The sequence below is a fragment of the Podarcis melisellensis genome (genome assembly GCF_964234715.1).
Source record: "Podarcis melisellensis genome assembly, chromosome: 2".
Classification (NCBI taxonomy): domain Eukaryota; kingdom Metazoa; phylum Chordata; class Lepidosauria; order Squamata; family Lacertidae; genus Podarcis; species Podarcis melisellensis.
Genome location: NC_138529.1, coordinates 76,983,080 through 77,006,557, shown reverse-complemented (window position 1 = coordinate 77,006,557; position 23,478 = coordinate 76,983,080). Strand labels below are relative to the sequence as shown.

The 23,478-nt window shown below is 41.6% G+C and overlaps 1 protein-coding gene and 1 long non-coding RNA gene across 9 annotated transcripts in view; one reads left to right on the top strand and one right to left on the bottom strand.

Annotated features, from left to right (window-relative positions):
* EFCC1 (EF-hand and coiled-coil domain containing 1) overlaps positions 1–23,478 on the top strand; it is a 63,553-nt gene that overhangs the window by 6,000 nt on the left and 34,075 nt on the right. The gene's annotated exons all lie outside the window — the stretch shown is intronic.
* Positions 20,752–23,478, bottom strand: part of LOC309362664 — a 40,176-nt gene continuing 37,449 nt past the window's right edge. The window contains exons 3-4 of the long non-coding RNA XR_014165060.1: positions 22,118–22,225; positions 20,752–20,898 (exon numbers count right to left, since the gene is read on the bottom strand). This is a non-coding gene — a long non-coding RNA (uncharacterized lncRNA). The remainder of the gene's footprint in view (positions 20,899–22,117; positions 22,226–23,478) is intronic.

Sequence of the window (23,478 nt, the reverse complement as noted above, 5' to 3'; positions counted from 1 at the left end):
TTCATAGCTCTCATTATTGCTGTCATAGTATACTTGGCTCTCCAAACAAACTTAGTAGTGACACCAATTGTGGATAGTACCGATTCCATGCCTGGTAGCCACTAAATAGGCTTTCACTCAAGACGGACTAAATCAGACACCAAAGCCATAAGCAATTGAATAGACGGCTTTGCATTTTTTAATATACCTGGGAGCTCACTTTACCGTTTTTCTTAATAATGAGAACAATTACAGCATTAATTTGTATGGGGTATATCTGACCAAGCATGTTGTACTGAAATCTCATACAGCCCTCATGTAAAGAAGGTTGAGAAGGGGTTGTGGGCCAAAGATCTTTTAGTTGGGAAATAACACTGGTTATTTCCAGTGTTATTTTTATAGAAGAGGAGGTGCCAGAATTCACCATAAACACCTCCGTCGTTGTCTTAGAATGGCAATGGCACCCCATTGAGAAGTGCCGGAATTGAGTTCTGGCTGAAAAAAAGCCCTGGTTATTTCCAAAGTGGCCCAAAGTGCATTATGTGCTTAGACCACTCAAACACACTATATATGTGCTAGGTGCATTTATACAAGTTACTGTATTCAAAAGCAGAGATTCTGAAATCTCTGAGCAATTACAATAGCCAATTTCCCTCTGAAACCTGACATTTCCTCTCAGTCGGCTTACAAGAGTTCGAACTGAGTTATATGGGGAATCAAAGCTATTGTGTCCTGTAATTGTGAGGTAAAAGAAGTTTTAAAAATAGTCCAGTGCCATTTTTATAAACGTTGTATACATTCTTATCTAGGGGTCTGCAGTAATGGAAGAGTTTGTTAAATGGTTGGGGTTTTGCTTTTTTAAATTAATCAAAGCTTTTGTCATTGGCAAGTGGATTCTTTGGACTTTCATCCCAATTTTAAGCACGTTTCTAAAAATTTAGTTCCATTAATTTTAGTGGTGGACAGTTCCCAGTGCTGTGTAGAATTGGGGCACTGTACAATTGTTAGAAGTGGGTGTTGACCAAGAATGCCCTTTGCATCATTGTTGGGAGAAAAAAGGCTTAATCATAGAATCATAGAGTTGGAAGAGACCACAAGGGCCATCGAGTCCAACCCCCTGCCAAGAGGAAACACCATCAGAGCACTCCTGACATATGGTTGTCAAGCCTCTGATTAAAGACCTCCAAAGAAGGAGACTCCACCACACTCCTTGGCAGCAAATTCCACTGTCGAACAGCTCTTACTGTCAGGAAGTTCTTCCTAATGTTTAGGTGGAATCTTCTTTCTTGTAGTTTGGATCCATTGCTCCGTGTCCGCTTCTCTGGAGCAGCAGAAAACAACCTTTAAAACAACCTTTCTCCCTCTATGTGACATCCTTTCAGGATTGCTTGCAGTTGGGTATGTACTGGCCTTGGTACTGAGGGCTGAAGCTCAGCTCTAGAATCTTGCAAAGTTGTTTTTCCATAGTTTAATGGTGCATGAAATTCATCTTTTAAGAAAAGGAGATTAACTGGTTACAGATCAATGGGAAATGAAGCCTGGGCTTGCCCAGGGAACACTTCAGAGAGCTACAGCAATAAGACAATCTATGGCTGGAGTGTTTTGTGTGTGCAGCATGTGAATAAAGGCATGCTCCTTGTAATAAATGAACAGCTTATCTCAGGCCTGGTTGGAGGAAAATGTGAAAGCGTGGGATTTGGGAAATTCAGAATGTGGCTTCCAATGCACAGTGTAGCAGCACCCATAGAAACCTGGAATCTTTACTTCAAAAGAGAGAGGAAGTGAAAGAGGAAGTTTATGTGTAATTTAATAAACTAGAATTGTGGAAGAAACTGTAGGAAGCAGAATACTGTATGTGCTTACCTCTGTATCTAGCTAGGGCAGGTGTGGCTCAGATCTCTATTCACACTTTATTATTTGATGAGACAACTCTTTCCCCTCCCTTCCTTCTTTTTTATTTCTGGAAGCCCCTGTAGAAGCTTCAGAATTTAATGGCAGAAGAGGGGAAAGGAAACAGGATACACATGAGCAGGCCATGCTTCCTATCCTGTGTGCTGCTTTGTTGTGCTGCCCAAAGCGAAGAGAGGTGTTAAGCTTGTTTTGTATTAACAGCTTGCAAATTTTACCACTGACAGAGTTTCAAAGTTTATGTTTTCAGCTGTTCTTCTGGCCGTTTTAAAGACTTGCAGAAAGCAGATGCGATTGACGCAGAGTCACCTCAAAGCCCTCCAGAGCCCAGACCTGTGCTTCCAGCCTATAGTTGAAAACATTCTGTTTGTTTTAGCTTTTGCTGTTTCTTAGAAGGCCATCAGTCACTGTTTGCAGCTAATCCTTTGATTATTAGATTGTCTGCTGGAACTTCAGCCTGGGAGTGAATTACCCTTGTATTGGCTTGAGGCTGCATTAACCTGAGCTGGGTAGGACACAGTGAGAACTATATAAAAGGAAGCACTCCGTGTTTCAGGGGTCAGGATCATGTTTCTCTGAAGTGGCCCAGGGGCTGATAACCTTGTTTATTTGTGGTGCTGAGAAACCAGGTGAAACTAGAGCACTTTCATGAATGTCCATGGACAGCATTATAGCAAAATGTTTCCATTGTGGTTTTGCAGCACAGGAGCAACACCACCACTGCTACCTAAACTGGGTGCATGCCATACATTTAAAGCGCATGGCTTCCCCTGAAGAAACGTGGGAACTGTAGTTTGTCAAGGGTGCTGGGGATTGTAGCTCTGAGAGGGGTAAATGACACCCATTTGCTCAGTCCACATGGCTCTGAGGCAGGCTGAAGGACAGAGTCTGAAGAACAGATCACATGTGTTCCCTTGTCCATCAGATGGGAACTCTAGAACCAACATTTTTGTTATCGTTTCTTTTTTGAAGTTAATTTATTTGAAAATTTACCCTTCCATGATGCTAAACTGTGAATATGTTGCAGGAGAGTAGAGTGGTACAATTCTACTCTAGTTTTCCCCCACCTTCTTTAAATCTTGCTGTTCTTGGAGTTTGTCTTTCACAGCATATGCATGAAAGTTGGTTATAGCATGAAAGCAAATATTGCCTTGCCATCCACGAAGACAAATCTCTCGAGTACTTTACCTGTTTAAAGTTTCATGTTGGAAGTGGTCACAAATAGCAGTAGGATTAAGAAGGGTTTGGGGGAGTCCTCAACAAATATTCCAGTTTAATTAATTTAAAGCCAGAGGTGGGCAGAATAGATGGGAATCTACTGGTGGATATCTGGGTGATTTGTACAGTCTTGTCAAGGATTTCTGACTTAATTGTTCAGCAACAGCAGCAACTCCCCCACCCCAATTTAGGTTGCTGCAATTAAAAAAGCTTTGTTGGGGGAGAGGAATGGGTTTTTATGAGAAAGGACAGTCAGCTCACTTCTGGCACAGGAGGACAGTGAGCACACTAAGTTGTATTTAGCTTCTGTTGGTGAACCTGTGAGTTCCAGGGGGGAAAGCAAAGTAGATCTTGCTAGCTTGGAAGCATGTAGACATTACTAGTTTAAAACACAGCAAGCTCCTTTACATCGCCTCTGATGTCATGACCTCCACCTCCTTGATCCAAGAACCAAGATCTGCAAGTTTTCTCTCTGATCCTTAAGGGCTCTCAGTTGTTGTGCCATTCCTTCCATTGTATTAAGAGAATAGTCTGCCTGAGTTCCTCTGGTGGCTAGCTGCCATTTTTGAAGCACCTAGAAGAAGAAGAGTTTGGACTTGATAATCCCGCCTTTCACTCCCTTTAAGGAGTCTCAAAGTGGCTAACAATCTCCTTTCCCTTCCTCTACCACAACAAACACTCTGTGAGGTGAGTGAGGTTCAGAGAAGTGTGACTAGCCCAAGGTCACCCAGCAGCTGCATGTGGAGGAGCGGGGAAGCGAAGCCGGTTCGCCAGATTATGAGTCCACTGCTCTTAATCACTACACCACGCTGGCTCTCAGCAGCTACAGCACATGGAGACCTCTGGGAGGCGTTTTTATATTTTAGTCTAAAAAAGTCAGTAAGATAGGAATCTTTACATTTGCCTACTTCTGTCAGCACAACGTACCCAGGGCCATTGTTTATAGCCAAATCGGCCTACACAGGTCTTTGTTGTGGGCCAGAATTGGTCAAAATTTTGAGGAGCTCCACCACTGCATGTCCTTCAGCAAGTTCTGCCTTCTCCACAAATTTCATTCCTTAAATTTCTTTTCAGTGAATATATTCAAGGAGGTGTCAAATTTTGTTTTCTCTCAGAACAATTCCATACCATTTTCATCTTACTCAAGTGGGACCTAAAACAAGATGTTGAAGTGTGGAGTACTCCTGTCCAGGTGTACTCCATACCCTTTCCCAGGATACTCTGCAGAGCTGGACATTTAATGAGGAACACTGAGACACATGCCTTAGGCAGCAGATTACAAAGAGTGGTGGATTATGCCCAGCCTATTTGCCACCCATAGACCTGCCCTGACTCCCTGCTGCTGCCACCAGCTCTGTGACTAGCTGCTACCTGACCCCACCCCCGTGGCTGTTAGTGCCATGGCAGCTGTCACCACCCCTACTAATAATCTCCCTCTTGGACTGGCACCCCAAACTCGCCCCTCCAGATGTTTTGGGGCTACAGTTCCCATCATCCCTAGCTAACAGGACCAGTGGGCAGGGATGATGGGAATTGTAGTCCCAAGACATCTGGAGGGCCAAGTTTGGGGATGCCTGCTCTTGAATGTGGCTGGGTGCCATATTGGCTGCATAAGGATCTATACTTGGAAAATGAGTTAGCTCTTGGTTTATATAATTTACTGATAAATTGACAATGGTGCTGTGGGCATGGACGTTTTGATTGCTGTATTTAAAGCTGAAAGAGAAATGTGGAACTGGGAAATGAAAATATGAATACTTAAGAACAGCTGACGCGGCTACCATAAATACGATCACTTTCAAGGTTAATAGGAAAACACACGGAATGGGTGTTGAACTAAGCACAGACTTCTCGTTTTCAGTTTGACATTTCAGCTGTTTACAACAAACCTCCAGCCTTTTCTAGCTGATTGCACCTCCCTTTTTTTCTTGCCACCCTCATCCCCTCCATTGTTCCCATGGTCTGAGTGTAGTTTATAATTAATTTGCATGCTGAACATCAAAAAAGAAAAAGTGATTTCATGATACGTGAGTGTATTTTCTGGTCTGTTAACTTCAGTTATAATGTTGAGCTGTAAAGAGTATCCATCATGCTAAGTTATCTAGAATAAGGGATAAGAGTGTATTATGTGGGAGCTGATCACATTTTCAATATGCCAGCCTTATCTATTGTTATCCTTATCTGTTTAACATGACAACTGGACAAAGCAAAATCAAGCCTTTTCAGTTTTGAAAATTTTATGGAAGTTGCACTTTGTTACACAGCGTGTATTTTTAGGTAAGATTACTAGACTTCTAATTAAATCTTCCATTTTTTCATTTGTTCTTTGTAAAAAAAAAAAATAAAAGGCTGGGGGGCATTGACTTACTTCGGTTGGAGCAATTTCATGGAAGCACAATATAGTGTCACCCACTGTTCATTCAATCAGTTCTACATTTGCACAGTCTGAGAGATTCCATAAGCCTGTGTGGGAGCTGTTCGTTGCACATATTGTAACTGTCACTTAGCAACCTGCATTGTGATGCACACCTTCTCTGTGCTAAATACTAAGGCTGTGGAGCACGAATGGAATGGAAAACGGGGACAAAAAAACCTTGCAGGCCAAAGGATCAAGGGAATTTTGTCACAGTGTGTGTGGTACATTCTTCACCATAACAAAGAACCTTACAAGGTTCTGCCTTAACAAAAAAAGAGAAAAGAATAAAGTATGCATATATAAAGAATTAGAATGCACACCATGTATATTTATTTCTTTTTCTTTTGTTTTCTGAAAGCCATTTTCAGCTTATTTGCTTTTGTAACCGTTGTACTTTCTTTTGTTTAGTATTTTAAGCTAAGTTCTATTTTGCGATTAATCATTTACTACCAGTGCATTGGGTTGTATACGATGTTAGTTGAAATAGTCCCATTTAAATTAATGGAGGTTACTAACTTTGGTTCATCAATTTCAGTGGGTCTTCTCTGAGTAGAACTTAGCTGGAATACAATTGCCTGAAGATGATAAGTAACAAGGTCCAGTTATGTTTCTCTGCTGACTCTATGGCTTGTTGTATTTTTCTTCAGGAAGCGATCTTATTTATGCAGCTGATGTTTCCCATCTTACATGTGTGAACTGGAACTAACAGTGATACAGCACCAGAAACCTAAATTTCCATGTTCTTAGCATAAAAAAACACATACTTCACTTCTACTAGGAATGTTCCAGTTGCCAGGTTCATCGTATGCGGTTCTGAACGTTTGTGGTTTAGCAACAGAGTGCAACTCCTGGTTTGTGATATAAGAATATAAGTAAAACAACAAAAGCCTTTTCAGGCTTTAAGCATTTTCATGATACCAACTGTATCATGCTGAATGCACTTGAATAGTATCAAACTACAAACACATGGCAAGTTGATGAAGATTACAAATGAGTGGCGCAATTGCAGTTGCCACACTGCATTGTATAATACCAGATCTGCAAAACTACTGAAAATTTGCATCCCTCCTTTTAGGCAACTACTGCCTTCTTGTTTAATGACCAAGGAATTTTAGTACTTGCATCTCAATACCCACAGTCACTGAAAGTTTGGACATTCCCTCTAACATCTATTAGAGGGAATTTGTGCACCTGAAAACGTGTCCCTATTTGTGCACCTGAAAATGATCCAATAATGGCTTTTAGCCCTGATTAAACTTTGAAAAGTCTCTGATAAGTTAATGCTCAAGAGACCGGGAACACACGCAGTAGATGTGCATGCCATTGATGGAGTTGCTTGTGAGTTTCCTGGGCGTACCGAATGCTGGGTACAGAATGCTGGACCTTGGGCCAAATGCATAAATGTGATCCATATGGTCTTGTGACTGAATGGTCCTTTGAAAATGCACGTTCCTGCATGAAATAAAATTGGTTTACTGAAAGCAGCCTCTTTAGAACCTACTGAACGCTTCTGTGTCTGTGACAAGCTATGGAAAGTTCCCACTTTCCAGGTACTAGCTGACAGCCCCTATCATTGACATGGATGATAGAGGTGCTAAGTACTAGGTAGCAGGTGGCTTTGGAAAACCTCCAGAGATTCTTTTTCTTTTTTTGCTATAGAACCAAGGTTGAGTGCTCTGTTGTGATGGAGTGTTTGTTTTCATAGTGCAGTGATTTAGTGGCGACTCATGATGTCACATTAGTCATAACACAGAGAAATTGGCACACAGTGAGTATCTGCTCTGTTTTTTATTCTCTACACTTGACACGACCCCCAACCCAGTATACTTGGCAGTTGTTCATATAACACACTGGAGGTATTTAGTAAAGCATGTTGTGAGGTTAGCCAACTTTTAAGGTCTGGGAGATTTGAGTTTAGCTACTGGTTGCTTGAGTTAAGAATAATTGAAAATTCTTCTCAGCAACCCAGTAGGTCTAGCATTGTGTTTAATGTCAGACTTGAAAGAAGCCGTTGAAGATGAAAACCAGCCTTTGGCCACCTGGTGCCAGCCAGATGTTTTGGAAAGCTGATGTAAACAATCCAGCTTCATGGAAAGCAAAGGCATCAGCCTATGCTATTTTTGATTGTAAATAAGAGAAAACAGTGCCTAGACTTACTTACAGTACTTGGTAATGAAACTTGCTGCAGAATTAGGTGGAGGAAGTTGAACTCAAGACCCTATGCTTGCTGATAGCACTAAATAAGTAATGAAAGTAATACAGTGGTACCTCGGGTTAAGTACTTAATTCGTTCTGGAGGTCCGTTCTTAACCTGAAACTGTTCTTAACCTGAAGCACCACTTTAGCTAATGGGGCCTCCTGCTTCTGCCACGCCGCCAGAGCCCAATTTCTGTTCTTATCTTGAAGCAAAGTTCTTAACCTGAAGCACTATTTCTGGATTAGTGGAGTGTGTAACCTGAAGTGTATATAACCTGAAGCGTATGTAACCCAAGGTACCACTGTATTGGGATTTTGAAAAGGAACAGGACCAACTTCCGCACTGGAGCAAAGATGATGTCTTTGGCAACTTCTACCCAAGAAGCCCAAAACAAGATCTAAAGAGGTTGGTCTTTCTCACAAACATTTGCATACACACAAACCAGACTGCACATGCAAATGTTGGCATCCGCTTGGCTCAAGAGACAATGCAGTGCTCTTCTGGAGGTGAAGCCAAACTGCTGCGTTAGCACTGAAGTGACCTCCCCAGGATGCAAGACTGGGCTGTGTGTATGGAGGACCTAGGCTGCCCAGACAACAATTCTCTAAAAATTGTAAGGTGACTTTTCATAAAAGAAAAGTGAGTTGCTGTGGAAAGCAATGGAGCCAAAGTTCATTCTCTTCCTCAAAATACTCAATGGCAAAGTCCAGATTCTGGGTTTTTCACCTGCTTTTAAATAAGCGTGACAGCCCGGTTTGCATATTTATCTCTACAGTGGTGCCTCAGGTTAAGTACTTAATTCGTTCCGGAGGTCCATTCTTAACCTGAAACTGTTCTTAACCTGAAGCACTACTTTAGCTAATGGGGCCTCCTGCTGCCGCCGCGCCGCCAGAGCTCGATTTCTGTTCTCATCCTGAAGCAAAGTTCTGAGGTAATATTTCTGGGTTAACGGAGTCTGTAACCTGAAGTGTATGTAACCCGAGGTACCACTGTATTCTGGTAGCAGGAAGTATACATCTCCTTTATCCTCTCCCAGCCCCTCAATTCCTGTTTTCGATTTAAGCAAGTGAACTTTAGGGTGCAACATTAATGAATTTGTGGATCATCAGGCGGGTCTATACAGGCTGCTACTTTTATTATTGTGTGAGTTAATTCAATTTCTTCTCTTTTCCACTCAAGAAACTCTTAGCTGGCTGCTTGCATCCTGATTCTGGCTTCATTTCTGCCCTTCAGTGGAGCTGGAGTACTTTATGATATCCCTATGACGATGCTGTTTCTTCCTTCCTTTTAATGCTTTGTTTCTTTTCTCTCATTTCTTTTAACATAAAAAGAACATGAAAAAAGACAAATCCAGAAATAGCAGGGCAGCATCTTCAAAAAGGGACATGGTGTAGAATTTCATATAAATAAAACACTACGTTTTGCAAGAAGATGGATTGTGCAGGGATTCAAATCTCCCAGGATGTAGAGTAGTATTAATCATTGGCGAAGTGTTCTTGAGTGGACAAACCGCATGTGAACAAATCATTGCAGTGAATCCTTATGGGATGATACCTATCAGAAAAGCTATTATGAATGTGCACAGATAGAGGTCATGCATTGGGAACTGGTACTGGAAGCAGAAAAAACCACATTTGCTATTTGCTCCATTCTTATTCTAGTAGCTTGTGTGCATGTGTGTTAGTTAATGTTTGGTCGGATCTGTTAGCAGCACACAGCAGAGGTCATGCACTGGAGAGCCCATGTGGAGTGGTGGTTGGAACTAGGACCTGAGAGGCGAGAGTTGAAATCCCAACTCAACCATGAAGGCATAGGCAAACTCGGCCCTCCAGATGTTTTGGGGCTGCAACTCCCATCATCCCTAGCTAACGGGACCAGTGGTCAGGGATGATGGGAATTGTAGTCTCAAAACACCTGGAGGACCGGGTTTGCCTATGCCTGGCCTAACCAATCTCATAGTTGCTATAAGGATAAAATGGGGGGGGGGCCCTCTCCCACCACCTGCAATTAGGTAAACTTGGCTCTGTGGGGAGGAGGAGCCCTTCTTCTGGGTGGGAGGTCTAGCAAGCTGTCTTTGATCACAGCCCTCTGAAACCTGGTGCCTGTGCTGACAAATATCAAAACACAAACAGCTGTTAAATTAAATGGGCAGTTGCTAGGAAAACAGAGAACTTTTCTGTGACCAGGCCCAGTATTGTCTTACACACTGCCCCCTTCCAATATGTACCAAACAAAATTCTGCTTATTCAGTCTCTTTCTGTTGCTCTCTAGCTGAGAACTCTCACATTTTCTTATCTTAGATCTTAGAAACCTTGGGCATTTTCTTTTTTTAACTTGGAAGCTTATCACGATCAGGCTTGAGAAGCCGTATTGTAGACAAATCATGACAAAAAGTATATAATTGATTCTGAAGTGAAATTGGAGCAGACCCAGTAAGCAAAGACACATCCCCCCCCCAAATTGGAACAGTTTCCTTAAAACAACTTAATTCAGAATATTGATTTTGCCAAAGACTCTAAGAGGTTGTGGACCCACTTGCAGCGTGCCCCATAGGCAGAGTCATGAAGTGATAATGGGTGGAATAAACTTGACACAACTTTCTAGAGTTAAGACTCTGCCACAACTTTATTGATTACAGATTTAGGTAGGCTTTGGCTTAGGCATCAGGTGTGTATCCTATATCAGCCTTTTGTAGGAAGGCTGAAGTTTGGACAGGGTCATGCCTGGGTTATGGACCACCTCAAGAATAGTCCAGAGGTTCTATGGCACTTCTACACCCGCTTGGCTTCAGGACAGAAACTTCAACTCGGACCCCTTTACTAGGGTACCCTGAGATTGGTTATAGATGCAATAGCACCTGATATTGGACTGAAAAAAATCATTGTTTTGCTTTTGTAAAGCAAAGAACACACAAAGCATCCGATTCTACAAAGATCGCCTCCTGTCTTCCTATCACTTGCATGTAAATCTGATTTTTAAAAAATGGATTAAAGTCTTACTGATACTGGAGATATAGCAGTTAACCTTTTAGATCATTTAACAGATCTGAATGTCCTATTTGCCAATGTAAAGAAACTTTGTTTTTGATGAGAGCCAAAGTCATTGGTGTACAGCCTGCACGCTTTCTGACTGCGAGGTACCCTGATGAAACTTTAATGCCATTTGTCAACAGATATCCTTTTATTGTATACAGGAAACAAGCAAGAGTTAGATAAGCTAAAAATAATCCCCAGGCTCAGCAGGGGCTCCATTGGAGAAGCCCACATGTGGAGGCACAGAACATTATATGTGGAAGAGACTTCTGAGTTGATCCCCCAACCTGTCCCTCTGTCCCCTCGGGGTTCCTTTATAGAGGAAGAAAAGACGATAGTAAAAGGCCGGCGGGGAGAAGAGAGTGCAGTTTGGTTCATTACTGTGAAAAAGAAGCTGTCAATGTGTCACTTTCTTTCATTCTTCCTCCCTTGCCAGGCCTTTCTTGATCCAGGGAATGGAGACTTAAATCAAACAGTCAGGATGAATGATGAAACCGCACAGTGTGTGTAAAACAAAACAAAGAAGAAGAAGAGGGCAACCAAGAGCGGGGCTGGATGTGGGGCACCATCTGGAGGCAGTGGAGAACAGTCCGCTGATTGTTTCCTTTATTTCACTGAGGGCAGAGTCTGGTAGTTGAAAGGCCTTGGTGGGGAGGCATTCCCTTGTCTCTGTGTAACAAACAATAGCCAGGCCTTGTAAAGCCCCGGCATCTTCGAAGCATAGGTACTGTTTTTTTTATGGTACGATAAGACCAGAGGAGCAAAGAAGTAGCATTGCCTATCAGCCTTCTAGGTTGGAGGGACAATGCCTTCAGTTTTTAAAATGGAGCCTGATATGTCCTCCTGTGTAGACCCTTACTTGTTTTTGTTTCTATTTACAGTCGTACCTACGTTTACATAAGCCTCTGGTTACGTAAACTTTGGGATGTGTGCGTGGCAAACCCGGAAGTATTTTACCGGGTTTCGACGCATGCGCAGAAGCAGTCCTCAGGTTGTGGAAACCTTGGGATCTGACCGGACCTCTGGAAAGGATCCCGTCCGCAACCAGAGGTACCACTGTGTTTATTTTGCAAAGACATCGGTTCTACTGGTCAGATGATAGACGTGCAGCACCAACAGGTTTCTTGCAGCATATGCAACCTGGTGCAGAAGCACATTTAAGGGAGTGCGGCCCATTTGCCCACACTGGGCACCGAGTTGAGAGGGTGCAGCAGGAGGCACTGCAACAATGACGGGGTGGCCACCAAATTTTGGCATCTCAGGGTGCCGCTGAAATTTTGATGCCCAAAGTCTGCCATTTCCTGGTGCCCTCCTTGTTCAACTTCTACATTTCCTTTTAGTCCAAAACATGCGGAAGGCACCAGGCTGGCAAAAATTGGTATATGCTATAAAGATTGCTTTATGGAGATGTTGCAAAATATAGTCTCTCTGCAAAATCCTTTGCAAGTGCAATGTATGTTCTAAATTGCCAGTGGTAATAATGTTTCCAAATAAATAAATAAGCACTGAAACCTCCTTGAGAAGATGGGGTTGGGAGTCTGGGCCTCGCAACAGAAGAGGCCCCATCTCCAGTAGCCACCCACTTAGCCTTTGAAGGTGCCTGAAGCTAGGCCTCAAATAATGTCTCAGCAGGTTCATACAAGCAGCCCTCCCTCAGTTTGCAAAGTAGTTCATCAGGAGTGTGTCACTTCCAAACGTAAGAAACATTAAGATTAGAAGCCTGTTGGTGAAGTTGCCAGAATCTCTTGTGTGTTGTTTGGAGATCAGGACTGTTAATTTACATTTGTTTATTTTTATTGTTTTCTGACTGTTTTTAATATATTTTTCTGGATGTTTGGGGTTTTTGAAGTTTTGAGGGTTTTTTAAAAAAAATAATTAAGTTGCTGAGCTACTTGGAATGCTTCTGTAGAAAGGCACACTATAAATGTGATAAATTGAACAGGGTCTTTTTTACCTCTTTTTAATGCATCTGTTGATACCACAATGCACTGTGTCATTATGTAAATATGGCAGTTCTGTGGCTCATAGTTTCCTCAACTGCGTGCGGTCTAAACTCCCCTCATTATTGTTCACAGCCTGCCTCCACTGAGCAACCAGCAGAAGGACTTTTCCTGTGTTTACATTCAGCTTCCACAAATCCTAGCTTGTCATTACTTAGCAACAACTGTCATTTAAAACAAACTTGTAAGTTTCCAGCCAAGCTATTTCCAAACCATGGCTTATGAAGCTGGCTTGTTCAACTAGTCCAAGTTTGATTTAAACCACAAGCCCTGGTTTGTACATAACAACAAACCAGGTTTAGTAGGATCCTCCCTTTCTCTCTCTCTCTCTCTCTCTCTCTCTCTCTCTCTCTCTCTCTCTCTCCCTCTCTCTCCCTCTCTCTCCCTCTCTCTCCCCACCTCGTGTGTGTGTGTGTGTGTGTGTGTGTGTGTGTACATGATCCCAAGTTTTGGTCAGACTTAGTCTGGCTCACACATGTAGCACTAACCTATGGTTTAGTGTTTTGTACAAAACAGCCCATTGATTTGAGTACTGCATTTTGTTTTCTGTTTTCAGCTTTTTTATTAAAAAATAAAATAAAGGCCACTTAAAAAGTAGCAGGTTATATTTAACCTCCCTGTGTCTTTTTTTTTTTTTTCAAGATTTGAGAAACTCATTTAAATTCTTTCTTGCTTAGATTAAAGGCTCCATGGTTAGTACTGTTAAAAGGATGAAAGAACAAACATTTGCAATGTATTCTTTTACGCATCTCAGAAAATAACTGGAAAAAATTATATGCACCAGAGCTTTCCATTGTGTTGTTGGGTTTATAGTTTCCTGTTCTCTTTCTGTGCATGTCCCTCTCTGTGTGTGAACAAGTCTCTCTCTCTCTCTCTCTCTCTCTCTCTCTCTCACACACACACACACACACACACACACACACACATATTCATATAACAGATGTATGCATACATACACAAAATATTTGTTTTTGTGTGTGTACACATTCTGTAGACAGATGAAATATGGTCCACTGGCAATTTATTCTGCATAGTTTTGCCTGTGTTCTTTGCAGCATATTTATTAATTTATATCTGCTAGAAAAAGCTCTGATATTCCATATATCTATCAATATGTTGTAATGGACATTGGCTACCCCCCTTCCAATGGCATGCATAGTTTTCTGCCTCTAAACAGGTTCAACTTTCCTTTAGGAGACAAAATGATAATTTCTAAATGTAAAAATGAAATTCCTTATTTTAAGGTACTCATTATTGAGATCCATATATATATATATATATGCACCAAGATCCCTGTTTAGGGCAAGTCTTCTTTGGTGAGAGAACCACAGTAGAGATTTAAAATCACAAAATATGCAGCAAAGTAAAGTGTGGAAATATAGGTTGTTGAACCTTTAAAATACGCTCCTCCAAGTGAATTGCAAAATGTCCCCTTAAAAAATCTCTTTCCAAAGTTTTCTAATCCCTCAGCATAGGAAAAAGACCACATGCTTGGTATGTTAAAAATTGGTTTACTTACAAACTCTTCAAAGGTAAGGTTCATGTGCTGCGGAAAAAGTTGCCCAGGCAGTAGCTAGCTTAGCTAGAAGTGGTAAAAGTTCCTAGTTTATTGGTATGGGAACTCAAGAGAGGCTTGTTAAAACTATGTGGCTGGAAGGAGCAGCTCAGAGCTCACACACTGAAGTTCACATGTAGACTGGAGGAGAATAAAGCTTGATTACCTAGCTCCTCCAAAGGTGAGGGGAAGTGGACACAGCTAAGCCTGGCAGCTTACTTTATTGTATTAACTCTGTCACGTGTGACTTAAGCATGATGGTCATACGAGCCTGGTTATCCCACAATCCAGAGATACGGTTAAGTTAAAAATACATATTTTTAATATATACGTGTAAACACACACAGAAATAATGGTCTGGAAAGAATAAAAAGAAAATCTAGAGTGAGTCTGAAATCCAGGCAATGTGCAAAGATATCAACTGCTACCTTTGTATTAAATGGCGAGAAGCAATAGAACTGAATTCCAGCCACCATTTTGCTAGTGCCTCGCTCCAAATAAGCTAGCTCAGTTCATGTAGATACAGTGGTACCTTGGTTTGCAAACACTTCGGGTTACAAACACTTCAGGTTACAAACTCCACTAACCTGGAAGTAGTTGCTCTGGGTTGCGAACTTTGCCCCAGGATGAGAACGGAAATCACGTGCCAGCGGCACGGTGGCAGTGGGAGGCCCCATTAGTGAAATCATGCCTCTGGTTAAGAACGGGTTTCGGTTAGGAATGGACCTCCGGAATGAATTAAGTTTGTAACAAAACCCTGTGGGACATCATAGTGCAAAGGCTATGGCATCAAACCATAGCCCCCCACCCCCCAACCTGACAGGCCCAGAACCACTGCAATACACAATGCCTGAAAGGCTCCACCCAACCAGGCAGAATAATATAACAACCTATGGTATTTAAAGCAGCTGAGAGGCCTTATAGGTCAAAAGAACATCAGAAGAGCCTACAGGATCAGGCCAGTGGTCATCTAGTTAAGCATCCTATTCTCACAGTGACCAACTAGATGCCTATGGCAAGCCCCAAAGCAGGAACTGAGTGCAACAACACTTCTATCCTATGGTTACCACCAACTGGTATTCAAAGACAGACAAGCTCTAAAGGTGGAGTTAGATTTTAGCTAATCAGCCATAGCGGTCTTAGTCCCATATCCTGGCCAAAAGCCCAATGGAAATAGGTCTCGATAATCATTAACTGTGATGTGTCCGGAGTTGTGAGACCACCACCATATATTTCGGCTTAGATTATGTGATCCTAATCACACTTCTATGAAAGCTCTCAACTTCCTAGAATATCACCTGCAGGTGATGTTTTAATTTCTTTGGAACAATTTGTTTTGGCCATCCTTACATTATGGTCATATTTAGTCGCGGTATCTTCCTGTTTCCCATCTTTAGAAGGTGGCTGCCTCTCTGTTCCTTAGATATGTATAGCACACCATTCTTCTCAAATGTGAATAAATGTTCCATTGCTATTTCTGGGCGAACCCTTTCCTACCCATCTTCTAGCAATCCTAATTTATTGCTGTTTTCAATTATGTTACTTAAAATCTGGAGTTGTCTTTAAAGTTGTTTTGTTTTGTTTTTGGAATTTGTATTGCATTTCTTGCGTTGTTTCCTTTTAGTTAGGAAATGTAAATTGCTTTGAGATTTCTGTTGAAATGCGAAGCGGTATGTAAAATTAAATAAATATTATTTCTAAAACTGACACCTGCTTTCACTTCCTCAATCAGAGGCTGAAAGTTATATACAGGCAACTCCCCATTCACGTGCATTCAATATGTGTGTGACTGCGCATACATGCATTGTGCCCAGCCCTGAAGTGACTCAAAAATACCACAAAAACACATAAATTTGGAGTTGCCTGCATGCATATGAAACTCACTTGCTAAATTCATACCATCTAACATTTTGAGGCCAATCTTGCACTGCACATTGCCCTTGGTGTGCCACAACAATCTATTGATTGCACAGAATGAGATGCATGGGGAAGGTTTAATGTTATAATTCAACGTTGTGTAAAAGTATTGCAACCTTTACAAGTTTGGGGTAAGGTTTCACTCTTATGTGAATGGGGCTAAGTTCTTCCATGCCCTAGTGAGATGGATCGTCACCTGTGGTGCCTTAAGAACAAAAGGTTACCAAGGCTGTTGATATAATTAAAAGTTCATTTAGTCCTGCCCTGAGGAAGTAGATAGATGTGTGGCTCTTAAAATTGGATTTCCACAAGAGAATGCAACCCCACACTGGTTGCAGCCCAAACCTCAGCAGGGTGTGTGCATTTGCTGCTGTGTTCACTGGAGTTGTTAGTCGGAGCAGTTCTGAATTCCTATGCCTTCAGAATCACAATTTGAACTTGCATACTATGGCTTCCATATGGAGGAATCTCTCCTTGGCAGCTGTTACCACACTGTGCCCAGTTCATGTGCAGCAATTTGCCACATGGATCAAGCAGTCTTCATCCCTTCAAACATCCAGAAAGGAAGATTGTATGAGCATTGCCAAATCTGTATGTTGAGCCACTGTACACAAATGATTTCAAGTGCCATATACATGTTGGTCATTGTATGCAAACCAGGCCTTAGAGCCTGCCTTTAGACATCTTGAAACAAGTTTATATACAGTCATTTCCCCCCATGTTAAACTCTTGGCAATGATGGCAGAACCCTGCAGATAATATCTGGGTGGAGTGGTGATGGAGAAGGATTATATTTTGTGGGACAGGGATATTTAATGCTTATCGTGAACATTCAAGATGAGCTGCTTATGAAGTATTGCTTATGTGATGCTCCATTGACTGTGCTTGCAACATAGAACAGGAGTTAAGTAAAGAGCTATTATTTCATGGCAGGTGAGTTGAGCATTCCAAATGAATGCATGCCCCACATTATATTTAGGAGAAGTCTATTGATTTCAGTGGAAGCACATGCAAGAAACCAGTTTCACCTATAGCTGGGTGTAGTATATGGTAAGTCCTTTATGAATTGAGAGGCGCGGTCAGCAATAATGTTTTGGGGGAAAGTTATATACTATGGAGTAGCTATCTAAACATTTCCAGTATATAATCTATGAACCACTACATTAGCATGCATTATTGTGAATAATGGTCTCCCAAAGTCTGATGAGAGCTACTAGTGAGTCAGTTTGTCCAGTCTCTGTGAATAAATAAATACAAATCTTTAATGTAAGTATAACTCTTATTATTCAGTGGGACCATGAAAACAAAGAAACAGCCTGGAAGCTCTATAATATATAGTTTCTTTTTTTAAAAAAGTGCCTTTGGGTCCCTCCAGCCCCATGTATAAGATCACAGTCTGGGTTTATTATGATACTGTAAACAGAGGAAGTGGTCTGTCTATTCAGCTAATAACTACGAACAGCTGGCTGTCTAGTGTCCCCTGATGCAAGTAAAGCTGGAAACAAAAAATAAATAACTTATGTCCGATTTCCATCCTGTATGGGGCCACCATTTTGTACGTTCCCATCCACCGCCATTAAACTTTATGTGTCCTTGTAGTGTTGTATCATGCTGGCTAGAACAACTATAGTGGGAAGATTCCATGAACTTGTAAAATTGCTTACTGAACAGCCTTTAACACAGATCACAATGCTCAAGCTATTAACCTGATAATATATCAGCAGCCCTTCACCAACACCATAGACTGATACATGACTTCCTTTAATTTAGCTCTTTTGGTAATTTCATTTGTTGTTCTTATTATTATCCCTACTGTATCTTTTCTCCAACATAATTGCCTCACTGTGGGTTTTCCTTATTCTGTAGCCTCCTTTCTTACTCGTTCTGTAGATGAAGAATATGCCGGTTGTTTTTCAAAAGTTGGAATTTATTTGGGGCAAAAGAACCTCTCAAATAATTAGCAGGAGATGCAGATGCAAGGAGACTTTTATCTTGGAATCCTATTAACGTTAACATTCGAATTCTAAAGTAAAGTGTGAGGGAAAAGTGAAGCTTCTGTTGTGCTGTCCAACCCCCACTACTGATAAATAATATTTATTAACAGTTTAAAGACTATAAAAGGAAAACAAATTCAACAAATTCAACTACTGACAACATCTTTGACTTTAGAAGAAACTAAATTGCAAAACTGACACTTCCCTCACCATCTAGAATATTATTGCTTGGTATGGAGAGCCATTGCTGTGTTAGTTCTCTGAGCAAGGTGTAGAACAGGCAATATTATGCACCAAATACAATGCCTTTTTATTTGATGATATGATCCTGCTGATTTTCTCATTGTTGTACATTCCTGCTGTGTGGTGTATATTTTTTTCTTAAATCTTGATTGTTGTTTCTATTTTTATCACTCTGTGAATTGTACAAGCCACCCGGAAAGCTAGGGTGAGCCTTGTGTAAGTAAAGACAGCTCATTTTCAAACAAAATTCAATCTGCCAAATCCCAAAGAAGGGCACATTTGATGTACTGGTTAGAGTGACAGACCCTTGTTGATATTCCTCCTCAGCAATTGGGAGTAGAACCAGGAAATGTTTGCTTCTGTGTGTGGCTTCCCCATGTGGTGAACTGCTAGAAGGAATATTCTCAACAAGGATTAAAGGCTGACTCTTGGTTGCATTGAACAGTAGGCTTCAAAAACTGAGAACATCTTCCGGGTAGTGAAGTATTTCTCATAGTCTACATTGCCCCCCCCCACTCCACCCAGGGTGGCACTGGACCCTCCTGGAGAGGGTAATAAAAAGTGTGTTGTTTTTTTAATTGTGGCAGGGCAAGTCTTCTTGACTTTGATGTGTTTCCATGGATTCCTTGAATGTGACTCACTGGTTCAGCTCCTGACCTGAAAGATGGTTATGGGTTCAGTCTTGACAGCCATGAAGCTCACTGGGTGGGCCAGTCTCTCAGTCTCCCTAATCTACTTCCTAGGGCAGTTTGGGAGGGAGGGAGGGAGCTGCTCTAACCTACCCACCCCTGCAGACTGCCATTCGCCAACAGTGAAAAATATATGGATACTAATATCTGTTGCTGATTTAGATTGGAAAAATGAGGAGGAGGGAAGGGCTGAAGTTTTCCTTTCTCCTATGTACATATAAAAGCAGCTAGGAGATCTGTGGCTTACTTATTTTTCATCATTTGTCAGATTTATTTGCAAATTCATTCAGCGTGAATATATGTTACAGGGAATTCAGATTTGCCACCACATATTAGTTTATAGACTGGAGAGAAGGCAAAAGAGTAACCAAATTGTAGTATACATGGTATTATAACCTTTTCTCCCTCTGTAGATTTAAGAAATACTTGCATCCCATTAAATGTAGCAGTTCAGGTTTTTTATAATTGTAAAGGGAATCGGTTTAGACGAATGCTGTAGTTTTGATCATAATATGCCCTTTAGAAAATGGGAGCTGATAAATGACTTCAGAATGATATATGATATCTGGTAAAGCCATTTGAAAAGGGAACAGTGGCAATGAATCACACTTTTCAGCGGTGTGGTTGCAAATATTGAATGTAAAGCGGCACATTTCCCTAGCATTCAGAATCAGTGTCCTTTGCTGGATTTTCCTTCCCTGTTTGTTCCATTATTTCATTTTTTATTTCAAGAGAATGGTTGTCTGTTTTCTGTAGCAGTTGTTGCTGAGCTCCATAGCTTACTTAAACAGACTGCCTACCAATTATATTTTGCTTAGAGAAATTTATCTGAGGTGATTTAACACATGTAAACTTGGAGGGGTGCACCTCACGTGGATATATATGGGTACCATATTGTGGATGGTATTATAAATCCAGATAACTCTCTCTCTCTAAAATATGGCAGACTTTGGTCATTTTCACTAATGGTCTGTATTTAAGTATACAAGATGGGCCTCCAAGAAGTCAGAATAATGTTGTCTCCTGAAAACAAACCACTTTCTCTAGAAAACACAGATTCCCTAGCTTGAGCTTTGACCTTTAGGCCTGGGCAGGAGAGCAGTGAAGTATAGAAGAGGAATGTGACCCTGGGCTAGCCTCACCTACCCAGACTGCCTTTGGGTCTTTGGATTCTGGTCACTGTTGTTCTGAGCCCTTGGGATTGTCAGTGCATCAAATAAATAATTTTGTGTGCAGAATCTTTGTTATTCTTGCCATGTAATTGCTTCCTTTTCACAGAATTTGTGGGTTTGATACACAAAGACAGAGCAGCCTTTGTACTAAGGTACTCCCTGGTATACTGGGTATGGCCTAGCTTTTAGTGTTTTTGTTTTCTCTAAGTCTGAGGGGGAAAAACCTATTGCCAATCGGTTGTTGGTGTTTAACAGTAATGATACCCTTTGAGCTATCCTTTGATCCAGCCTAACTTTTCAAAGAGCTCGAGCAAACAGGCAGATGTTTTGAGTACTGATGTTTTAGCTATAGCTTTGCACTCCAGTAATGCTCCGTTCTATTATTATTATTATTTCATTGAAAAAAATTTGCATTGAAAAATAATGCGGGATTTGGCAAGTGACTCACTGCAGTCTGTGCCGTGCTCCTGTTTTCTTGTCGCCAACAGTGTTTGAAATGAAGCAGTTGCAATCCAAATGCAAGGGGTCTTCAGAGGAGATTGGGGCAGTCTTGTACATGGGTTGCGCCTTCACTTACTCTGCCAATAATTAAACACTTTAATTAGAATTTTTCAGTAAAAAACCTGGATACCTCACAACTAAACAAACAAACAAAATCCTGCAGAGAAAGTTTCCATTAATTTGCTAGGCATGTCAGTCTATAACTAACGATTTCCATCAGACAGTTCTTAATGGAAGTTAAAATTCAATGTCAGCTAGTAGTTCCCCCTTAGATTTGAACTGGGATCAGTTATAGAATGATGTGTTCATTCTGGTGTTTCCTAATTTTGGACAGGACAAACATTAAACGCCCTCCCTCCGACCCTCCTGATGGAATCCAGATTTCTGAATGCTTATGGGATGGCATCATTAATCCCTTAAGGAAATGAATTTACAGCTGGCTTCAGTTACAGACAGCAGTTTCCCTCCTCAGAAGCATAATTTCTTGTGAAATATTTGTATTTACATAATATCCTATTCAACATGCTTACTTGTAAATCATGTTGTTATATGGGCAGTTATAACTATTAGCCCATAGTTCCTAAAAGAGGAAGTCCAATAAAATAAAACTTTTTATTTTACAGCTTATTTAGGTTGCAGTCCTGTCCTGTCCACCTTTACTTGGAAGAAAGCCCCACTGAACTTGATGGGACTTACTACTGAGCAGGCATGCATAAGAGCCATCCCATCTACATACATTAAACTATGTGATCTCCCCTGTGTACCCCTGCCCCTCTCTAGTGGCCCCAGTCTTCTGTACGTGGACCCAGGAGATTATTGGGATTTGTAATTGTTGAGAGTATGTGAGTGAGTACTGTGACTACCTTAACCAGAAAGCATAGACTCAAAATGTCAACATACAGGGTTGTATCCAATAAAGTCATTACAGGTGAACATCCCCTTCCTCTCCCCCCCCCCGCCCCCCCATGTAACTCCTGAATTCTAAAATCTGCTTTGTGGGGTTACGGAAAACCCCCAGGGATGATTGGGAGGGCAGAAAGGGGAGAGAGAAAGGGGGCAGAGAAAGGAGGGTGTTCCATTGCGGAAGCAGAAGTTGTTCCACTCAAGCAATGACTTTGTTGCATGCAACAACACATTTTTTTTTTGAGAATGCTCACATTCATTTTTCCATAGTTAGAAATGAAAGGAAATGCAATATTCAGAAAATATAAGATATATCACATTGGGAGAAAAAGTAGTTCTCTCCTTTCTGTATTGTGATGTGGCTTTATTGGTTGCTTTTGCATCAAATGTTACCTGTGATTTGTAGCTTGAATTACATTTATTTCAGGTTTTCCTCCTATCACTGTGGCTTCCCTTTTCCGAGTGTTGTTCTTCTGTTTTCATCCATGTTTCCTCCTTTTCCTGTGGATATCCATTGAGGAAATTACCGAAAAACAGGAAAAAGCTGTGTCTGGGAACTTGCAGGGTGGTCAAAATGTATTTTTAAAAATAATTTCCTAAATTCATGGTGATCCTACCGTTTTGAGCTTAAACTCAAATCAGGGGAAGTTGTGATTTCCGTATATTTGCAAATGATGGATTAGAACTCTGCAGGGCAGGCACCATTTCAGATTTTATTGATGGAGGTGAGGAGAGCAAAAAACATCCAGGGACAGGAATATTCTCAACAAGGATTAAAGGCTGACTCTTGGTTGCGTTGAACAGTAGGCTTCAAAAAGTAGTGTTTTTTAAAAGCATGTCTTATGGCTGATACATAGCAACGTTATCGACACCGTGATTTGTGCATTTGGCATGCGCACCTGGCACATGGATCCATTCCATTGTTATGGTAATAGTTGCTCAGTATCATTCAAAGAGTTGGCTAGAACTCTTGGCACCCCTGAAGAATAATTTAATGGGATTCTGAAGCCTGGGAGAAGGCCCTCCTCTTTTCTCTCACTCCCACTTTCAGCAGTGGATTGTGTGAGTGGACTCCTCAATGCTGTCAGTGCATGAGAGACCGTTTCCTCTTCCTGCTCAATTCCTCTTTGCATTAGCTCACCCTCTGCTTTACTGACTGCTCCCATAGGTATTCCCTGCTTTACTGACTGCTCCCATAGGTATTCCCTGAGATGCTGAAAGATATATACTGTCACTTGCAGTGGTGTACCTAGAGGATGGTCAGGTTGGCCCCTGCCAAGGGCCCAGGTCCGGGGTGTGCCACAAAAACTGCACCTCTCTGCACTGGCTTGGAGGGACTAGGAGTCCATCCGCCTGCTCTGTGGGCTGCTCCCCGGCTGCTCTGGGCACCTGGTGTGCTGGTTCCTCTGGGCGCCTAGACAAATAAATCTGGTTGCTGTTGTAGGCCGTCGCAGCAGCCCTGCTGGGCCCCCTCCCCAATTGACCAGTGGTGCTATTAGAAGTGTGAGTGGAGCATCAGGAGGGGCTTAGAGGGAAGAAAGAGAGAGAGAGAGGAGGAAAATAGAAGGGAGGGAGAAAGGAAGCAGAAGGGATAGCAGTAGATAGAGGCAGAAAGGCAGGAAGGTAGACGACAGAGGAGGGGAGGCAGACCCAACCCCAATGGCCGCAGAGGAAATCACTGGTGGAACGCAAAAGTCGATGAAAGCAAACTTTCTGAGTATCTGGTCATGGTCTCTCCTGGTTTTGGAGACACC